This window comes from Carettochelys insculpta, chromosome 30, assembly GCF_033958435.1.
Source record: "Carettochelys insculpta isolate YL-2023 chromosome 30, ASM3395843v1, whole genome shotgun sequence".
Classification (NCBI taxonomy): Eukaryota; Metazoa; Chordata; order Testudines; family Carettochelyidae; genus Carettochelys; species Carettochelys insculpta.
The window spans coordinates 11,107,668-11,127,929 of NC_134166.1; positions in this window are offsets into that span (position 1 = coordinate 11,107,668).

Below are 20,262 nucleotides of genomic sequence, written 5' to 3' on the forward strand. Positions count from 1 at the left end.
TTCCCCCCTTAGTCCTTGGCCTCTGCTTTGGGACTCACACATTCCAAGTTGTTTATCTGTTTCTGCAAAATGCTAATATGCACCATTAGCTGCCTCTAATCAATCATGTTCCATGAAGACTGAGGTATTTACCTCCCAGCGCTGCATCCCAAGCTGGGTGCTGACAGAGAAGGCAGAGAAACCTGCCCATGTTAATCAGCAATTTACAAGGCCTGGGAAAGAGACTTTCGTTTTCTTATCCAAATTTAAACTTTTCTGATTGCTAATCTCACTAAATATTTGCCGTTGAGAGTGAGCTGAGCGGATGCTGCTGGGGCCCATGGAGCGAGAGGCGTTTGTTCAATTATTTACAGACTTGCTCAGCGAGCAGCATGTGCAGCAGGAATGTAAAGTGTGCAATCACAAGGAATCGCTTCCCAGATTTTTCATCGTAAGCAAAAAGTGAACAATGTTAAGGGAAAACACTCTCCCGAGTAGGCAAAGGAGAAATAGAGCTGTCATTGGCTCCTGGTAATCCTGGCCGCAGTGTGACTTCCCCAACCTTTCTCCAGGTACCTCCCCTCTCTAGCACAAAGGAGGTCCGATTAAGGTCTGGCTCTAAGGAGCTATCCAGGCCTCAGAGACAAGACCCAGGGATCTTACTTCCCAGTGAGTTATAACGTCTAGCTTGGAGTCAGTAGTAGGATTTTCCTCACTAAGGAAGAGAAGTAGTAAGGAAAACAGTGGCTCTGGGGATGACAGCCAGGGTCGGGAGCTGGAAAGATGTGTCTATACTGCATCTGGGAGGGGACTTCCCAGCCCAAGTCTATATGCTGGCACTTGCATTTGACTTTGACATTGCCACTTGGGTGCTCAAGCTACACCTCTGTGCCCCAGCTTCAGAAGCCAAGCTCTAGCCCAAGCTGCCACATCTATATAGTTATATTTACAGTGCAAGTGTAAACCTCCTAGCATGATTGAGGGAACCTAGCCCGACAGACTCACTCCCAGGTGCTATGTAGAATGCTCAAGGAGAACTGAGCATAGGGCCTATTCAGATCCAACCAGTACAAAGTACTCAGGAGGAACGAAGGAGACTTATAGCAACAACTCAGTGCCAGAGGACAGAGGGGAGATTACATTTCTTCATTACACACTTAGGAATGTACACTCCTCGAAGCAAAGACTGGCATTTATTTTGTTCTTCAAAATCTATATGACAAGTAGAGGATGAAAAGGTTATACGTGATCATTATCCCCTGCCTCTAGCACAAGAATCCATCTGCACCTTTCAAGGATTCAGATTTATTTTCAGTGGTAGATCTCAATAAGTTGCCACTGGTCCTAACAAACACTTCACCATTTCATGTACCTCACAAGATGTTCTGGTTCTTTGGATCATCCAGCACCAAGAAATTATGATGCCATTTCTAGCAGCTTTAAAGGAAAACAGTTCAAGGGATTAAAATTTCTCACTTAAATTATTTTCTAAACATTTTAAAATTAAACTTTCAAGAAGACATAAAGAGAGAAACAAACATTATTAATCATATATAGCAAGGCAGTGGCTTGTTAGTGTAGACCTGGCTGAGAATGTAGATTGAATAACTTCATACCTTTGCAGTTGAGGGTCTGTATTTTGCTTCTTTCCTTTCTTCCTTTGGTCAGGATCCTGAACTAGACTATCTCATGATCACTGATGCTCAGGTAGCTACCCATATCTACTACCCCTACCAATTCCTCCCAATTGGTGAGCAGCTGGTTGAACTGAGAGTGGTCTCTGCTTTGTTTCTTCAGCACTTGCATCAGGAAGTTATCCCCAACATTCTCCATAAACTTCCTGGATTGTCTCTGTACTGCTGTATTGTTCTCTCAGCAGTTATCAGGGTGACTGAAGTCCCTTATGAAAACCAGGGCCTGTGATCTGGAAGCTTCTGTTAGTTGTTTGAAGAAAACCTCATCAGCCTCATCTACCTGATCTGGTGATCTATAGCAGACCCCATCATGACATCATTCTTGTTCCTCTCACCTCCAGACTTAAACCTCAGACTCTCATCATGCTTTTCTCCCATTTCACACTGGAGTTCTGAGCAATCATACTGCTCTCCTACATACGGTGCAACTCCTCCTACTTTTCCTCCCTGCCTATCTTTCCTCCAATCATACGAGGCATCCCACCAAGTCTCTGTTACTCCAGTCACATCATAGTTCATTGATTGTGCCAGGATGTCTAATTCTTACTGCTTATTTCCAAGGCTTCTTGCATTTGTGTACAGACACCTATGATAACTAGCCAATAGTCCTACTTTCACAGTATAGATCAGGGTCCTCCTCTGTTATGCCTTTTTTCTTGTGTTTCTTCTCAGCATCCCCCTTCCACACAGCTTCGGTCACCATCCCTCGATGAACCTAGTTTAAAGCTCTCCTTACTAGGTTTGCAAGTCTCTTGGCAAAGATGCTCTTCCCTCTCTTGGTTAGGTGGAAACCACCTCTTCTTAGCAATCCTTCTCTCAGAACATCATCCCATGGTCTAAGAATGCAAAGCCCTCTCTCCGACGCCACCTGTGCAACCAGGAATTTACTTCCAAAGTTGAAGATCCCTACCTGAACCTTTTCCTTCAACACGTAGGAAAGCTGAGCCATAGCCTGAGTTGGCTGGGAATTGACCCAAGATCAACTGCTTGGAAGGCAAGCATAACAACCACTGCACCAGCAACACTCCTTCCCTGGCAGTATATAGTCTGATGTGTTTGCATGTGCTATAGGAATGATCTTATGAATAGATCAGGAAATAAAGGGCACGGGAGAAACCAGGAGAGGAGCAAAGATCCTGAAAAAGGAACCACTGTGGCTGTTCTCTTCAGGCAAGGGCCTAGGAAAGAATCTGAATGGGGCTGTAAGTAGTCCTAGGGATTACTGTCAATCAACATTGACCCCGCTCCCCAACCCTAATGCTTCTGCTTCCTGTCACCATATGGCCCTCTCCTGAATCCCACCTCCCAGCTTAAGATTGACATATGACAAGAAGTGTGGGTGGCACGTGACCCTACTAAGAATTCCACCCCTGCCTTCTTCCAGTTATCCTGGGTTTCATCCTCAGAGTCCCTCTGGAAGGGAAACGCGTAGAATCAAAACAGGTATTTCACATGAGTCTAGGAGGGAACCGGTGGCCTCTGAAGCTCAGCAACTGGTCAGTCAGCAGCACTGTTCCCAGACACCTGATCCCAGCATGGAAAAGGCCGTCTTCTTTCAAGAGCGCATTTCTCTGAAACCTTGGAAACACAGGAAAAACATGACCTCCTTCATCATCTCCACCCCCCATGACAAATATGGAATGGCTACATCTACAAGGGCAGCCTCTGTCAACAGAAGTCACTGTCAACAGAGAAACCTCAGCAGGACCTCTGTCGACAGATCGCATCTACACATAAAAGGAGATTGACAGAGCAATCTGCTCTGTCAACAGAGTACAGTCAGACAGCCCAGCCCTCTTGACACAACAGCTGACCAGAAGCTCTGCAAACAGGGCTCCCCGGGGAACTGGAAGCCCTCTTTCGTTGACAGAAGTGCGTACACGGGCATTCAGTTGACAAAACACTGTCAACAGGGGCACTATTTCTGATCGGGAACAGGGATATCGCTGCCGACTGAACAGCTGAGTTTTACTGACAAACTCTCGACAGAGCGCTTTAGCTGTGTAGACGCTCAGCAAGTTCTGTCGATGATAGGGCTAGTCTGTCGACAGAAGCTGCCTGTGTAGATGTGGTCAATTTGTTTTAGCTCCAAAGGCACTTGGTTGCCTGTGGAGAAGTGTCATGTCAGCCACAGTCCACAGAGAAAGAGGGGAACCCTTTGGCCCCTGCCACTGATACATATGCTGGGACCTGACCCTGAGACCCAAATATTTGTGAGGCAGACTGATGAGTGTGATGGCTGAATAGTGTCTGCCCCTGTGGAGGTAACTGACTGGGGCTCACAAAAGTCTGACAAAGTTAATGGACAAGATGCTGATCGGGTAAATAGACTATAAAAGGTGGCTATCGAGGAGGAGGTATAATGAGGTAGGAACTGACCGGGGGTTTCGTAAGTTTGAAAACAGTGGACTTACAGCTGTTCCTTGTCTGAAAACCTCTCAACAAGCTTGATTTTCTAGAGGTTCCAAGTACCCCAATCAGCCCCAACTTGTTTTTGCTCTACGCCAAGACAACTTGTTCAACAGGACGCTGTGTACAAAGAGGATAATAATTATGTAGAAGGAAGGCCTAACTGAGCCTATATGATTGTAAGAGAGTCACACAGTCTTTGTATCAAAGGGAGAAGATTCTGAAGAGTGTAAGGGTTGTGTTATAGATACACCAGACCACAGCATCATGCCTGTGTGAACTGATCTTCAGAGCACAGAAACAGCAAGTTCCAGCCCTGTATGCTGTGATGTGTTTGGAAAGCTAATTAAACAGTTATTGCCATAGGTTATGCAGTGCAATGTATGTGCTTAACCCAAGAAAATTTAGTGCAAGAGGTAACCTTGATTAATGCTGTGCAAAGCACTACAGAGCCTAAAACAGGTTGAACTTCTCTAATCTGGAACTCTCTCATCAGGCAAAATCTGTAATCCAGCATGATTTTAAATAGCCAGATGACCACTTAGCATAGGTATGGCCAAGTTTCCAGTGGTCTCATAAAGTTTGTTTACAGCCACCAGTCCCGCCTCTTGGTGTTCTGTGCTGTTATTTAGCGGTAATTTACCCCTAAATGTCTCCTAAGAGCCCAGTAAACAGTGGAAGTGTTGATAATGCTGTCAAACAACATTGACCTCCTGTGATTCAACAAATTTTCTCATTTGGCACTCGTCAAGTCCTGAGAGAGCTGGACCACAGCGATTCAGCGTGTAGTGTTTTAAACAAAATTTGTGCATTACGTAGATCATCTGACCATCACAAGAAGTTAGAGAACACCACTTAGGAAAAAGACTGTTAGAAGTTGGGAAGGATTAAGTTAGAGGATGGTAAGGGGACAAGCATGTGATAGGATATAATAAAACTTGGTGTCTGTAAATCAGAACATCTATTGAAGAGGTAGTTGTGATTATCTGTGTTTCTGTTACAAGGTCTACATGGCAATTAAATATGATGAGTTTGGATGGAACATCTGGGTTTGTTTTCAAGACTTGTATGTCTCTTAAAGTAAAATATTTGGTGAGAACCCAGCTACTGTGTCTTTGAGAAAAGAGACTTTGTTATATCAAACAGCAGAAAAGCATGTAATAGAAGCTGGGGAAAGAAAAGGAAGAAAAAGCGTTTAAAATAAAGCAATAACAAACAAACAAACAAAAAAAAACCCTGCCTATATTTTTATGATATGGATGTTTGAGGTCTGTGCGAGTACAATACAGCTCACTTGCCATCATTCAACTGCATTTCTTTAACCCTAACCCCTTGAAAAATGGGGCTGTGTGGAAAGTTGCCTTCAGATGTAATCACACACACATCTCCTTAACGTGTCATTGGGATTAAAGATAAAAACTATAATTTATTAGATTAGATGGATGCTCACGACTGTAAGGAGTTTTTGGCAACAAGCTCTGATTAGCATTACATAAGAACAAAAGAACAGCCATATTGGGTCAGACCAGGTCCATCTAGCCCAGGATCCGGTCTTCCGACAAAGGCCAATGCAGAGTGCCCCAGAGGGATTGAATAGAACAGTTAATCATCTAGGGATCCATCCCCTGTTGTCCATCCCCAGGTTCTGGCAAACAGAGGCTAGGAACACCATCACTGCTTGCTTTAGCTAATAGCCATTGATGGACCCAACCTCCACGAACTTATCTAGCTCCTGTAGAATGCACATAGTACAGGACTTATCTCCCTGGTCCAGTACCCTTGGGACCTGACCTGAGTGGTCCCAAACAAAGGAATTTGCCAGACGAGGGGAGGTCAGGCCTCCAGGATCACCTGGAGGTGGGGGGGTTGACACTCCTGGCCGCCACCAGCTCCTTGTCCCCAGGCTACCTGTCAGTGGGAGGGAATGGTGGCTCCTCTCCCAGTGGGGATCCCTGCCGCCAAGGTGCAAGAAGGCTCCCCACCCCACCCCATCTGGCTCCCCTCCAGTATCCCTGCCCCCAGCTGGGCTCTGTCTTGGGGCTGGCATCAGGGATCCCTACTTGGCAGGAATGCCTTGTCAGGGCTCCCCATGGGACTCTCCGGCCATGGGGATTCTGCTAGGGATCCCAAGCCAAGCTCCCTGCAGCTGCAAGGTTGCCTTAGCCCCCATCCCCATCCCTGGTCAGGCTCCCCACAGTAGGGTTCCCTGACCCTGACTGGGCTCTTCCTTGCCCATAGGGCTCTCCACAGCCATGGGGGTGGCAGGGTTCCCCACAGCCAGGCAGGCAGCAGGGTTTCCTGCCACCAGCAGAACATCCTGCAAGCCAGACCAGCTCCGGGCCACTAGGGCTCTCTGGTCCAGATCCTCTCTAGTTTGGCAACATCTATGGTCGCGGCAGACCACGAATGTTGCTGGATGAGAGAGGACAAGACAAGAGCAATTCAACCTGTAGAACTGTGGGGAAAAACAAAACAAAACATGCTTAAAATAAAGTAAAAAAACCCTCCTATATTCTGCATAGAATAGATTGGACTCAACCATGTTGAACCGATTTGATTTAATCACCACCTTCTGAAAAAGCAGTGGTGAGTCTGTAAGCCTAGGTCTAGATGTGATTATTCACCCTTGTTTCCTTAATGTTTCATCAAGGTTAAAGATGCCCGTTATCATAATTAGGTTTGATAGATGTTCACCCACAGAAAAAGGTGGCTGGGAATAGAGATCTCTGATTAATATCAAATTAAACAACACCTCTGGAGCTTGGAGACCATGATTGGTCAGTCTTTCTGGTAACTCCAAGTCATTAAAGATTTAAAATAAAGTATTCCAATAACAAACAATAGTCTAACCTAAAACTGAAATGTTGCAAAAATTCACAAACCTTCCCGATATTTATAAAATAAGAATATACAGCAAAAACAACTGAAGATTTAAAAACAATAGGTATTTGTAGGGTGTTTCCTATGGTTGTGCTGCATTCATTTTTATTCAAAAAACAAACCAAAATTTTAAGCACAAAAGAAACATCATCATGGGGGGTTGGTTGGTAGTCCAGGGAAAGGTTTGCATTGGCAGATCTTGCTGTGAAAAGTGGTATACTATGGGAAAGTGAAGTCCAGAGACCCGACACCTGAGGGATACGCCATGATGGAGATGAGACAGCAGTGGAGTTTCCGAGAGTGTGAAGCATACCCTAAAAACGGGCCAGCCGACAGAGCTCCAAAATTATTATAAATGGGCCAGGATGAAAGTAAGTACCAGAGCTTGCCAGGGCACAGTCTGGAGCAGCCAGGGTCCTGGGCAAGGTGTGTGTGGTGGGACTCTGGGCCCTAGGAAGGGGTAGGGTTGGGGAGCAGACTCCTCAGCCAGCCCTTCATGGCACTGCAGCAGAAGTCCTGGGGCTGCAGCAGTGGCAGCAGGAGCCCTGATCTGAAGGGCTTGGGGTCCCCTCTAGGGCTTCAGCTGCTGCTGTTGTGGTAGCAGTTGCCAGGAGCCTTGAGCTCTTCAAAATCACCAGGATCTGGGGCAGCTCCCCGCCCCCCTTGGATCCAGCAGCACTTTCAAACTCTACCATCCGGGCCGCCGAGGAGTGAAAGCAAAAGGCAGCGATGCTCTAGCTCAGTCACAGAAGCACCTTAATGTTGGCCATGTACCAGCCAGTAGGTCAGACCAGCTCATACCACCCTCTCTTTCCCCTCTGTAAAGGGGGATCGTTGTCAGGGGAAACCTGCAGGGGTTTGTTCTTGGCCCACAGCTATCAGACTTTTTTGGCAATGAGCCAGAAGAAAACCAAACAAGCAATCAATTCTTGTAACCATTGCAGAGAGCCCAGCAGTTAGTGACACACTAAATAATAACAACAGGTACGTTACATAGAACAATCTGGATGGCTTGGTGGGCTGGACTCAGAGGTGCTAACTGGGTGGGTTCCATGGAGCAAAATTAGCAGGTGCTTGGCACCCCGGGCAGCCAAGCTCCCTCCTTTGCCCTCGGCCCAGCAGCACTGAACTCTGGGTCTGCCTTGGTTGAGGGCACCAACTGTGAGAAGGGTGGAGAGAAAGGTTGGGTGTGGAAAGGGGACATTCGAGTTGCTGGACTTAAGAACCTGAGAGGAAAAGGACACTGCCTAACATACTTGAGGTCAGACTTTTACTCATGGTTTTGCTCAGGAACTCCTTGGTGTTTTCCCAAATAAATGCCAAGTTGTGTTCCTCCCTGTTCATTACAAGTTTCTTTTCTGCAGTAGGAGGGAGAAGTGCTTGTGAGTGGGGAAGTGTTGACTCTCGGAGGTGCCCAGAGGTGGTGTGTGAATTCCCCAGAGTACTGTGTGGGGGCTTAAGCTGCTTCTCTGTTGGATGGATGGATGGATGGAGTAGAACCCCTAGAAATTGTACCTGACCCTGGCTGCTGCTGGATCTACCTGGCAGAAGGGTTATATATAGGCAAAGTCTATGATCAAAGACTATCAGTCACACCTCCAAGATGGAGAACTATATCCCCAGAGGATAGCCCAGGGCAATTATCAAGGCAGGGAAATTTCAAGCAGAAAGCCAGGAAGTGGTACTACCTCAGAATGCAGCATTAGTGGATGCTGCTTGCTGGCTGGAAATGCACACTGACAAAGGAGATTAAAAAATGGGAAGGGGTCAGAAAAAAGCTACAGGGCTGATTTGAGGCCTGGAAAACCTGCCTCATGAAGTTCAGTACATTTAATTTACCAAAGATGTCGAGAGTTGACTCAATCATGGTCTGCAAATACCTACCTCGGGAAGAGCTCTCTGACAGTAATTTGGCTGTTAGGACAGCTGAAGCTAGATAAATTCCACCTGGAAGTGAGGCAGATGTGTAACCATGAAGGTAATTACCCTTTAGAACAACTTTAATAGGCATGTGGTGGGTTCTCCATCACTTGGAGTCTCTGCATCAAGATTGGATTTTTCTTCCTAAAAGACAAACTAGCTCAGTCAGCAATAATGGGTTGGGTGCAAGAATTGAAGGGTGATCACTGCTTGTAGACCAGCCTCCCACTGACCGAGATGGGGAGGGGCCACTGCTAATTCACTGCACTGCTACATCAGAACTCAGTCCTAAGCGTTCCTATATTCTTTAAAACAGATGTCTCCAGGCCTGTGGTGCACTAGCATCCATACCATCTCATTCACCTCTCCTCTGGGTGCATTTGGCATCTTCTGCAGGGGCTAATTGTCTACATGAGCTCCCAGGACCCAAGAAGCAATTGTAGAAGTAAACAGCAGGAAATGAAGAAAAAACAAGATCAGCTGGGGGAAAACAAAACAGAACAAAAGCCACAGCCTTGGAGCAAACGTCCCACTGCTCTGGCACTTAGAGTGAAAAGGGAATGTCCTTTATTTCACAACTAGAGTTAGTAACAAATGTTATTGCAAGCATGAAGCAGCCCGGTGCAAGCGCAATTCGCCTTGCTTTGTTTTATCTCTGCAAATGTGTTTTGATCTCACATTGCACCAGTTCCCTGCCTGATGGTGGTAGAAAAAAACCCCATTGTCAATAGTGGTGTGCAGCCCTTTAATTAAAATGTCAGCAGCTGTAATACAATGGAACGAGGTACCATGCATTGCCTTATGCTTTTGCTAATAGATCATTATAGTTGGGCTGAGCCCACATAAACACATCAATGACAAAAAGAGCAGAAGGACTAAAACTAGTGCTAACTCTGCTCTCCGGCTTTAATAAGCCTCCACTACAACAGAACTGAAAGGGAGATGAACCACAGAAATCAGTCAGTCCAAGTGTGTGGGTGAAGATCTGGAACACAGCGGAAATTCAATGTTGTATGCAGTGTAATTGAGGCAGTATTGGTTCCAGGATATGAGCAAGCCCAGGTGAGTGAGGTAACAACATTTATTTTGGACCAGCTTCAGCCAGTGAGAGCTACAGGCTTTTGAGATGCACAGTTCTTCTAAGTACCTTTCCATGAGCTGAAGAAAAGCTCTGTGTAAGCTCCCGAGCTTGTCTCGGGCATTAAAAGAAATTGATTCAAGAAAAACTATTATCTCACCACCTTGCCTCTCAAAAATCCAATGTCTTTTCCCCTCTTCAGACTCAGAGCTCAGTCTGGCTCAGGTGGATTGTGTTTGTGGGTCTCAACTTACTGCTTGTAAACATTACAAAACCGCCCCAGCCTGGGGGCTGATACAGCACAATCAGTGGACCAAAGGGTTAAATAGTGGAAGGCTGCCTAAGGGGCCTTGGGAGACCTCTGGGCCGGCCCAACAATGGCAGCACGTGTGGCACTGAACACCATTTTCGTCTCTGATGGAAGCAGAGAAATAATCCAATTCATTGTCAATTACTCACTAGTCTCTTAAATAAAAAGTATCACGCCTCCGCCAGAAATAGAAGGACCTGGACCAGCAGAGAATGGCGCCAGAGCTGGGTCTTAAATACACTCTCTATGGTTATTCCCAGGCAAAGAAAGGTAAAGGTTGTAAATAGTTGAGCTCTAGTTAAGGCAGTGTCATTTACTTATATATTGTTCTACTTTTAACTCCCACACTAAGCACACTGCAAAATTTTGCAACTGAGCCCTCACTTTTTAACTCCCAAAGTTACCTACAAATCTGGTGTCCCCTCACTTCTGTAGCTGAAAATTTACATAAAGAATCGTTTAAACTAAATGAATGAAAGCCACAGCATGCTACCATAGCTGAAGAAATCAGGGGCTCTCTCTCATTTCATGCCTTTATTCCACTGGCAGGCGGAATGCCATGGGTGAAATGCCTCGCGGTAAGGTCTATTGTAAACAACACAGACACGGCAGCAGACTGATCATCCCCCACCAGGCTGTGCTAATAAAGGGCTTGCAGCAGCATCACCTAGACAGGGCTTGGACAGACATGCAAAATTAAACGGTTGGATCTTAATTGAATCGTGAAGAAGAATTACTGAGCTTGAGGTTTAACACGATGGATAAAAAAGGAAAGTCACCACTAGTCAACGTCCCAAAGGAGGTCTGGTATCCGCAACCCGTAGGCTATGTCAAGAATACAGGGATTTGTCAACAGAAGATATTGTCAGAAGATATCTTCCGACAAAACTTCTGTCGACAGATCACAGCCAAACTGCCCGGCTGCTCTATCTGCAAAGTGGCCACCCAGAAGCACGGCAGACAGGCCTGCCCGAAGTCCCTTGTGGGGAGCGGGGTACAGCTGTCGACAAGAGTGCTGTGTTCTGTCAATTTACTGCCCACAGAGTGCCTTGGCAATCTGGACGCTCTGCGGGTTTTGCTGACAAAACCTTCTAGTGTAGACACAGCCTTGGAATCTGTCGCCACCACATCACCAGTCCTCCAGGCCAGGCAAGTGTAGTCCAGTTAACATCTTAATGCCTCCCAACTCTTTCCCCACAGGCACACACCTCCTTTCAAGGATCTCTCCCCTCCGAGAGGACCAGTTCAGTAACTCGCCCACACACCGCTGTATAATCCCACTTCTCACCCCTCGAGCTTCTCCTCTCCCAGCAAGGACCAATCAATAAATAGATACACCTACTGAGCACTCAATCACCCTGTGCCCACCTGCTGAGTTCCCACGTGGCTGTGGTAAATTGTGGTAAAATGCCCGCCAAAGAGATCTCCTGTACCAGGTGTCAGGAATCAGGGACTGCAACAGAACCAGTATCCAGGCAACCTAACCAGTGCAGATGGCCTGTGCTAGCTGTCTGATCAGTTATAGCACTCAGCTGGTGGGAGGTGTCAGCAGACCGGTTCTTAAGCCCAGCAGCAGCAGCACCAGCTTAGTGGCTGTTCAAAGCATCACCCCCTGCCTGTAATAGCTCCTGCCCCAGCTTTGCCTCACGCTGGATAACCTGGCTCTGACTTCAGCTCTAATCCTGAGTTGCGGTTTCTAGCTTCTGGCTCAGCTTCTGAGCTTGGGCTCTGATTCCATATGTATTGCACGCTTAATTGACATTGACTTTTTGCCCCAGACAGAGGAAAAAAAAAATTGACTAAACCAAACGTCACCAGAAAAAGATGTTTAGACAAAAATTTTTTTTGACCTGCTCTACTTAGAAGCATGGAAATAAAAATGGGCCAGAAGACACCAGCTGAGCTTATCCTCTTCACATTGTTTATAGAGAGTTAATAACATACTGTGACCTCAGCTTAATCCTGCTATGTCAGCTCACTAAAAATACCAACGTACTGAGCTCCACGTCTCTCTGGAAGCCTTTCTGGTGGGAGGCAGGGGAGTGCATGAGCTGGCTGGTGGGGTTAGTGGGCAAATACCGGTTGTGGGGAGTACACAGGGCTAAGAGCTCAGCTGAGCGGATGCTGTTGTGTGTGACAAAATGGATCACATTTTGAAAAATGGCATAAAATAAACAAGAATAAAAATGAATATTCTAGGGCAAAGAATGAGCTAGTCCTGCCAACTGGGTTCAGGGATCAGCTCATGATTCATTTGAACTGGCTTTGCAGCCATGCCCAGATGCCACCCCCAACCTCCTGGCAGAAGGTGCCTGTCAGTGGCAGTAACATGGGACTGGTGTGTACACAGACAGTCAGATTCATAGTTATTATTTGAGGTAAAAATAAGCAGGTGCTGGCTGAGCTGCAGCAAAAGCCAGCAGGGAGTTATTTAAATAACTAGCAGGGACCTAGGTTACAATAGGACAGTACCTGTGAGAAACGTTAAGTTACTTTCACCGCTGCTTATTGTACTGAATACAGAGGAATACAGTGAGATGTTCCCAATTCCTCATTCTGCTGCCACCATGTGCCTACTATATAGAATACAGAGACATCATCTCATTTCTTATTCTCTGAGGCCATCGTGTGGCAATTGCATAAAACCTTTCGACGCGGATTCATTCTTCTCTTTTCTCCTGTTATAAACAATAAACCACTCCAGGTGATGCATTAATCAGCTACTGATGGAAGCCATTGGTGCATTGCATTTAATGAGAAATCCAGAGACATTCAGAGAATGACTTGAGAATTGGCTCCAAACACTCCTGTCCCAGCCTTGCTCCCTGAAGGCCACAAAATCTGGTCCCATGGGCCATCCTTAGAGGATTTCCACAGTATCCCAAGGAAACGTACCAGTTCTGGGAAACACCAGCATTGTCCCCCAGGAGAAACTCCAGTCTCTTTAAATGTACATCAATGATTTTTTAATATATAGAACTACAGGTTGAACCTCACTAGTCTGGCACTCTCTCATCCAGCAACATCCGTAATCCAGCATGATTTTAATTAGCCAGATGACCACTAATCGTGGGTGTGGCCAAGTTTTATATGGTCGCATAAAGTTTGTTTACAGCCACCAGCCCTGGCTCTCAGTATTCTGTGCTGTTATTTAGCTCGTAATTCAAACTGACTTCAGATCCATGAATGCAACTAGACAATAACGACCTCCCATGGTCCAGCAAATAATTGGTAATTCTGCTAAATAATATTGACCTCTCATGGTCTGGCAAATTCTCTTATTCGGTACTGGACAGCTGCGGGTATTTGCATTTTGAAAACACCAAAGAAATAGTTTAAAACATTCACAAACTCTTCCCTTGACTGACACATGGCACTTAACTCCAGGCCCACGAATGGGCGGGAAGGGGGAAAAGGGGTCAGTTGCCATGGGGCCCAGCATTTCAAAGGACACAGCAGCACTGTACCGCCGCTCTGCACACACAGCTCTGATGGCGCGTGCAGGGCTAGAGGTAGGGCTGACTACACAAAGCCCTTCTGCCCTTGGATCCACTTCTTCCAGGAAAGTGGGGAGAGGAGCCAAGGCCCCCTCTACTCCCACCTTGACTCAGGGCCCACAGAAGCCGTCGTCCACTCTGCCTGGCTCACATGTAGCATATAAACTTTTCAGACTAGGAAAGCATTCTTACAGGGACACCAGTGTCCACGTACAACTTTGCTCAGCTACTTGTTCCAAAACACAAGAACCATAAGAATAGCCTGTCATCTGACAGTGGCTAGCACCAGATGCTTCAGGGCAATTATTGAGTGATCCATTCCCAATCATCCAGGCCCAGCTTCTGGCAGCCAGCAGTTTAGGGACACCTAGAAAAATGAGTAGCATCCCTCACCATCCTGGCTAATAGTCCTGCTACAGCTCCTGTGCCTTAGACTGCAAGACATGCTTCTTTAGAATTTTAGGTCATTGATCTTTAAGTTGTTTTGTTCCTTCAATAACACCATCAGAGGGCTACCTCTGATTCAAGAGCGTTCGTTTGGCTTATTAAATCTTATTTCTGTAATCAGTGCTTGAAAGAATTCTGTACCAAAAGCTAGCCATCAAAAACCATAAAAATGAACTGAAATACCTCCTCATTGGTTCTACTTCTGGTGGAGCTTCCTGGGTCAAATTTAATTGAAGATCCCATTGCGGTGCATCCAGAATACCCGGAAGATGCTTTATAAGTGGACAGACAGCATCTGTATGTGCACTCCAGCGTTAGTCAGAGGGCGAGTGGAGTGAGCAGTATATCCTATCTTTTATACTCTTCCCCCTCGCAGGGCCGGCCTTGAAAAAAAACACAAAGATTTGCTAAACACAACCAGAAAATGCAATGTTTCAGCAGCAGCCTTAACCTCTACAAGAGCCAGGGAATGGAAACCACAAGGAGAATGCACAGCAAGTTCAGTTTTGGACATAATACAAGCTGAACACCTTTTATTTTCCCAGACATATTAGAGCCATTATCAAATTCTTGACCTCCACAGTCATCCAGAGGAATGTTACGATGCCAATCAGCGTTTCAGCTACCTGCTCTCCTTTTTAAACCAAAGTTGATAAAGTCGGGAAAACTTTCTTTAACGTAAAATATACCACTCTCTTTGGTGTGAACTACAAAATGCAGTATCAGCACATGTTGTTCATGGCAAGAAGCATCAGTAGTATCATCACATATGATAGAATAATAAATGGCCTTTTCTCTCTCTGCAAGGTGGCCTTCTGCACACTTCTATCACATAATTCAATAAATTCATTCTGACTCTCCCATGAGAGATAATGAGTCTGTCCTTTCATGGTTCTGCCCTTTGTTTGCTTCTGTTCCACCTTAGCCAAATGGTCACCCAATAATGCTGTCATAATGCTAAATAATCTGAAGAGTTCCAAAAAATTACCACTGTATGGGTCACCTATCAGATTATTATCTCCTTGGAATGCTCAACCTTGTGAAGCAATACATAAAATAACTGGAGGATAGATTGGCGAACTTTATCTTCTTCTAGTTCCCCTTCTTTTACCTCTGTGACGGGTTCAGGCCAGAGGGCTAGCTTAGAACAGGAGAGAGGCAGCTCCAAACAAGCAGAGACAGCCTGGCTAATAAGCAGAAGGTTACTTCAGGGCAGCAAGGAGCAGCTGACCTATGGAAGCAGCCAAAAAGGAACTTCTATAAATCAATGAGGGCCAGCTGAGCTCACTTGGGGATGCCACGGGACTGTTTAAAAAGCCTTCCCTGCGGGAAGAAAGGAAGGAAAGTGGAAGTTGCAGTGGTGGGGGACTTGGACTTCACCTGCCAGCCCCAGACCCACTAGCTCTCCAGGCCTCGCCACTCCCAGTAAGAGGTGGGGAGGGGCAAAGGAAGAGTGAAGAAGTGGCAGGGATGGAGCAGGGGAAGAGTGGGGGAAAAGGGAAGGTGTGAGGTGGTGGGGGCTTGCCCTGGCCCTTCCCCAGGCTGGGGGGTGTCACGTGGCTTGCAGGTCTTCCCTGCCTGTTGCATCTGGGGGGGGCAGCTACAGAGTTGCTGACTTGCTCCCTGGCTTCAGGTTACATCCCAGCATCTCTTTAGTGTGTATGGTGGAGGGCAAGGACCTTGCTCATTTGTCTGAAAAGTGCCTTTATTTATTAAAATAAAGAGCTTGTTTATTTGTCTGGGAAGTGACACTTGATGCTCCACTCAGAACATAAAAGCCTTCAAAACAGTACCAGTCACACTGGTTCCTCCATGGTGCTTTGATACAGGGCCCATCTCTGCATTTGTCTTTCTTAAACAACAAGAAGTCCTCTAGCCCCTTATAAACTAACAGATATTTTTGAGCCTAAGCTTTTGTCGACAAAGACCCACTTGGTCCAACGCCTCTGACGAAGCAGGTCTTTGCCCACAAAAACTTATGCTCAAAAATCTGATTGCCTATAAGGTGCCACAGGACTTGTCGTTGTTTTTGTGGACACAGAGTAATGCGACTACCCCTCTGCTATTTGTCTTTCTTAACTCTCAAGAAAATCCAGGAGGGTGAATGCAGCCTGGAACAATAGCGAGGGAGTGTTGCAAGCAGAGTAGCATTGCCATTCTAGCGGTGCCCTCATCTAGTCATGCAGCTCCCCTAGTTTCTTGCACAGTGGCTTGTGGGAAGGTGAGAGCTGTGTAACTTAGGACATTTTATTCCCCATGGAGATGACTAACTGTTGCTTGGCCCTTTTGCATTTGGCACCATGGCAGCGGCCTGTGCTCTGGGGCAACCTTCTGCGTGCTGCTGTTCGCCCCCCGCCTGTTCGGACAGCGGAAGACGAGCGCCCAGCCACAGAATCACAGGGCTGGAAGGGACCTCAGGAAATCATCTAGTCCAGCCCCCTGCTTCAAGCAGGATCAACCCCCACTAAGTCATCCCAGCCAGGACCTTGTCCAGCCGGTACTTAAAAACCTCAAGGGATGAAGAATCCACCACCTCTCTAGGCAACAAATTCCAATGCTTCGCCACCCGCCTGGTGAAGAAGTTTTTCCTAATATCTAACCTACACCTCTCCCTCTTCAACTTCTGACCATTCCTCCTTGTTCTGACATCTGACACCACTGAGAACAGTTTCTCACCCTCCTTTTTAGAGCTCCCCTTCAGGAAGCTGAAGGCTGCTATTAAATCACCTCTAAGTCTTCTCATCTGTAAACTAACCAAGCCCAAATCCCTCAGCCTATCCTCACAGGTCTTGTGCTCCAGACCCTTAGTCTGTTTTATGTCCCCCTTAGAGTCACACCAGGGCGGACGGAAGAGAGGAGGAAACCCCTGCAGTCGGGGATTGCAGTGCCCGGGCTCCTACTTCCAGCCCCCTTCCCTCCCCGCGGCTGGAGGGCTGCGCCCTGGCGCTCCGCAGGGTGCGGGCCTTGCTGCGGGACCCTGGCACCTCCCAGCCCGACGGTCACCGGACGCCATGGGGCAGGGCCCACCCGCGGGACGGAGCCGGAGGGAGGCGGGGCAAAGGAAAGGGCGGGCGTAGGAAGAAGGGCCGGAAAAGGGTCCGTCCGGCGGGTGGCGGCGGCGGCGGCCGGGAGGTGCAGGTAGGAGCCGGGCGGCGGCGCCGCAGCCTGGGGCAGAAGTTGAGCAACGGCGCGTAGGGAGCGCGGTGCCCTGGGCGCGGGGCGAGCGCCCGGGGAGGAGCGGCCCGAGCTGCAGCACGTGGCGCTGGGAGCCGCTGGGCTGGGGCCGCTCAGAGCGGGGCGCGGTGCACGCTCGTGCTCGGGGAGTCCCGCTGCGACTCACCCAGCGAGGACTCCCGTTGCGCTCCTCCCAGGTGCGCCCGGAGTGCTACGCCGGACTCCTCGGCAGCGTCCACGTGCCAAGCGTCTGTCGGCAGAAGCCCCCGCCCCGCAGGGGATTTCCCGACAAAACCTCTGTCCGCGGAGCGCAGCTACACGCAAAAGCTGACCCGTCGTTTGGTCCACTGCGTCGCTAGAAAGCGGCCACACTCTCCAGCCGCTTTGAGGACAGAACGGGCCCTGGAACAGAGGCTCCCATGGCTAGCAAGCCCTTCCAGAACCTCTGCCCAGGTATGCCCTTAAAGGGCCCCTCCCAAACAGCTGCTCCCCGCACACCGGAGGCTTTGCAACCCCCCCCAGGGCTAGCACAGCCCTTGCAGGGAGCACATACAGCCTGAGGGAGACCGCGCCCCTCCTGCCAGCTGTGCTGCATTTCAGGGAGCCAGCCCAGCCCCCAGTCATGCCCTAGACCCAGGAAAAGCTGCAGCAGCTGTCATCCACTTGTTTTGGCCACCTGCACACTACTCCACCGTCAGGGGCCCCAACCCAGCTCAATAGGGGCTCCCCTCCGCTCCTGTTCATACAGGTCAATGGGCGGGTGGGGCGTTACTCAGCCAGCGCTGATTGATGGGATCATCCCCTCATGGGCGAGCAGGATGACCAGCAGTGGTACCAGTTGTGTATCTTATTTCGATTTAAGGCTCACTGAAGCCGTAGCCTTACAGTGCATGTGGGTCTGTCTTCTTGAGCTTGTGACGACACCTCCAGTTCCAAAGTAGACACAACTATTGTAACAGCCTTTGGACAGATTGTATTCCCCTACCCTTACCTTGCAACGTACGAGTGTGCCCAGCTAGTGCTGTGTTTTATGATTATTATCTATTTGGGGTCGTGATTGTGGGATGGCTTTTGGCAAGAGATGGCTCTTATTTTCCAATCTGCAGGTCCGTGTCCTTCCCAGTATCTTGTGAAGGTTCCCATGCTGTCGACAGAACTCAGCACTTTTCTCGACAGCCTTCTGCCTCTCCCCCACGAGGCAGAACGCCTTTCAGAATCTGCCAACAAAAAAGCCGTGTAGACGCTCAGGGGGGTAGGGGGGCTCTGTTGATGAGCAGAGCTTCTGAGTCACCAGGCAGCCCTGTCTGCTGTGCTACCTGTTGGCCATTCTGTCGAGAGAGGGCCAGGCAATCCAGCCCCTCTTCGCTGACAGAGCAGATCGCTTTTTCAATGCACATTACACGTGGATGCACTGCGTTGACAGAAGCTTTGTGGGAATATCTCTTCTGACAGTGACTCCTGTTAACAGACTGCTGTAGTGCAGACAGAGCCTCAGAGTAGCCTACACAGCCTCACTGCCTCCTGAGAGTGAGCCTCTGGGGTGTAACACCACACTGTGAGCTCTTCTCAGCCTGTCCAGCTGAGCCAGATTCCTGGGAGAGAACTGTCCTCCTTCCGGCATTGATGGACCTCACCAAGTACTTCCACTGATACTCAAGCAGCATTTTCAAGTAGTCAGGTTTATTTGTAAACTGGAACACAGCATCAGAAGCCATTGGGTGATCTCAGAGAATGAGCTTGTGGTCTGTTTGGAGCAGTCCATCAACCAAACTGACATGAACTCCATTTTCAGGCTCTTTCTCTCCCTCTGACTTCCTTCCTGAGTCAGCTCCCAGGTGAGAGAACCCCACACTTCTAAGTTCCAGTACAGAGAGTTTCACAGCCTCCTCCAAAAAACAGCTCTTGTCCTGTCCTTTGTTCTCCTGTCCTTTCTGTGCTCCGGACACAGCAGTGGGGTCTCAGTGTGCATGTTGTAGTGTACCACAGCACTGTGAGAAGCCTCTGGTACCTGTCCCTCAGTGCCTGTTCTCAGCTCGCTGGTCATTTGTTTGAATGTTTCTGCCCTCCCCTCAGGTGACAAGCGCTCAGGCCTGCTCTTTGAATTCCTGTTGAATGCTGAAAGTCCTCTTCCTGTTTGCTTGGGGATGCGTTATGTGCCCTCAGTGCATCTTTCCAGGTGACCAGGCCTGCTCCACGTACCAGGAGATCCCCTGCTTGGAGCCACGCTGAGGTGCTGGACATCCTCGGTGTTTGTGGAGCAGAGGCTGTCCAGTCGCAGAGCATGGGCAGAGCTCAAGATACATGACTGAAACGGGCCATAACCAGGACACACTGCAGTGTGGGGTCAGAGTGAAGGAACTGTGAGACATCTGGCCTGAGGTGCAGGAGGCAAACTGTCACTCCAGTGCTGCACCCACAACCTGCTGTTTCTAAAGAGCTGGATGACCTACTTGAGTGCAACCTCACCTCCATTCTGAAGATCCTGTGTATATTTTGCAGCCGCAGCAGCTATCCCAGAATGGATGAGGAGGAGGAGGAAATCCTGGGCAAGGGTGCCAGGGAGGAGGGACCCAGATGCAGAGGACGGCTCAGCATCCAGACATGCATGCAGTCAGGAGCGCTCTTCTACTCCAGAGGAGGCAAGTCACAGCAGTTGGAGGCTGGGGAAGCCCAAACAGCAGAAGATGCAACTGAGAAGTGGCTTTGATTTCTGAAGTACTGAAGCGAGTTGCTGGGGGCAGGAGGTTTGCAAAATGCTGCCTGGGATCTGTATGCTGCTAGTACTGACGCAGGGTTAGTCAGATGCGGAACAGGGTGCTGGTGGACAGTTCACAGATCTCATCATAGGACTTACGGAGTTGCGGGGCAATCCAC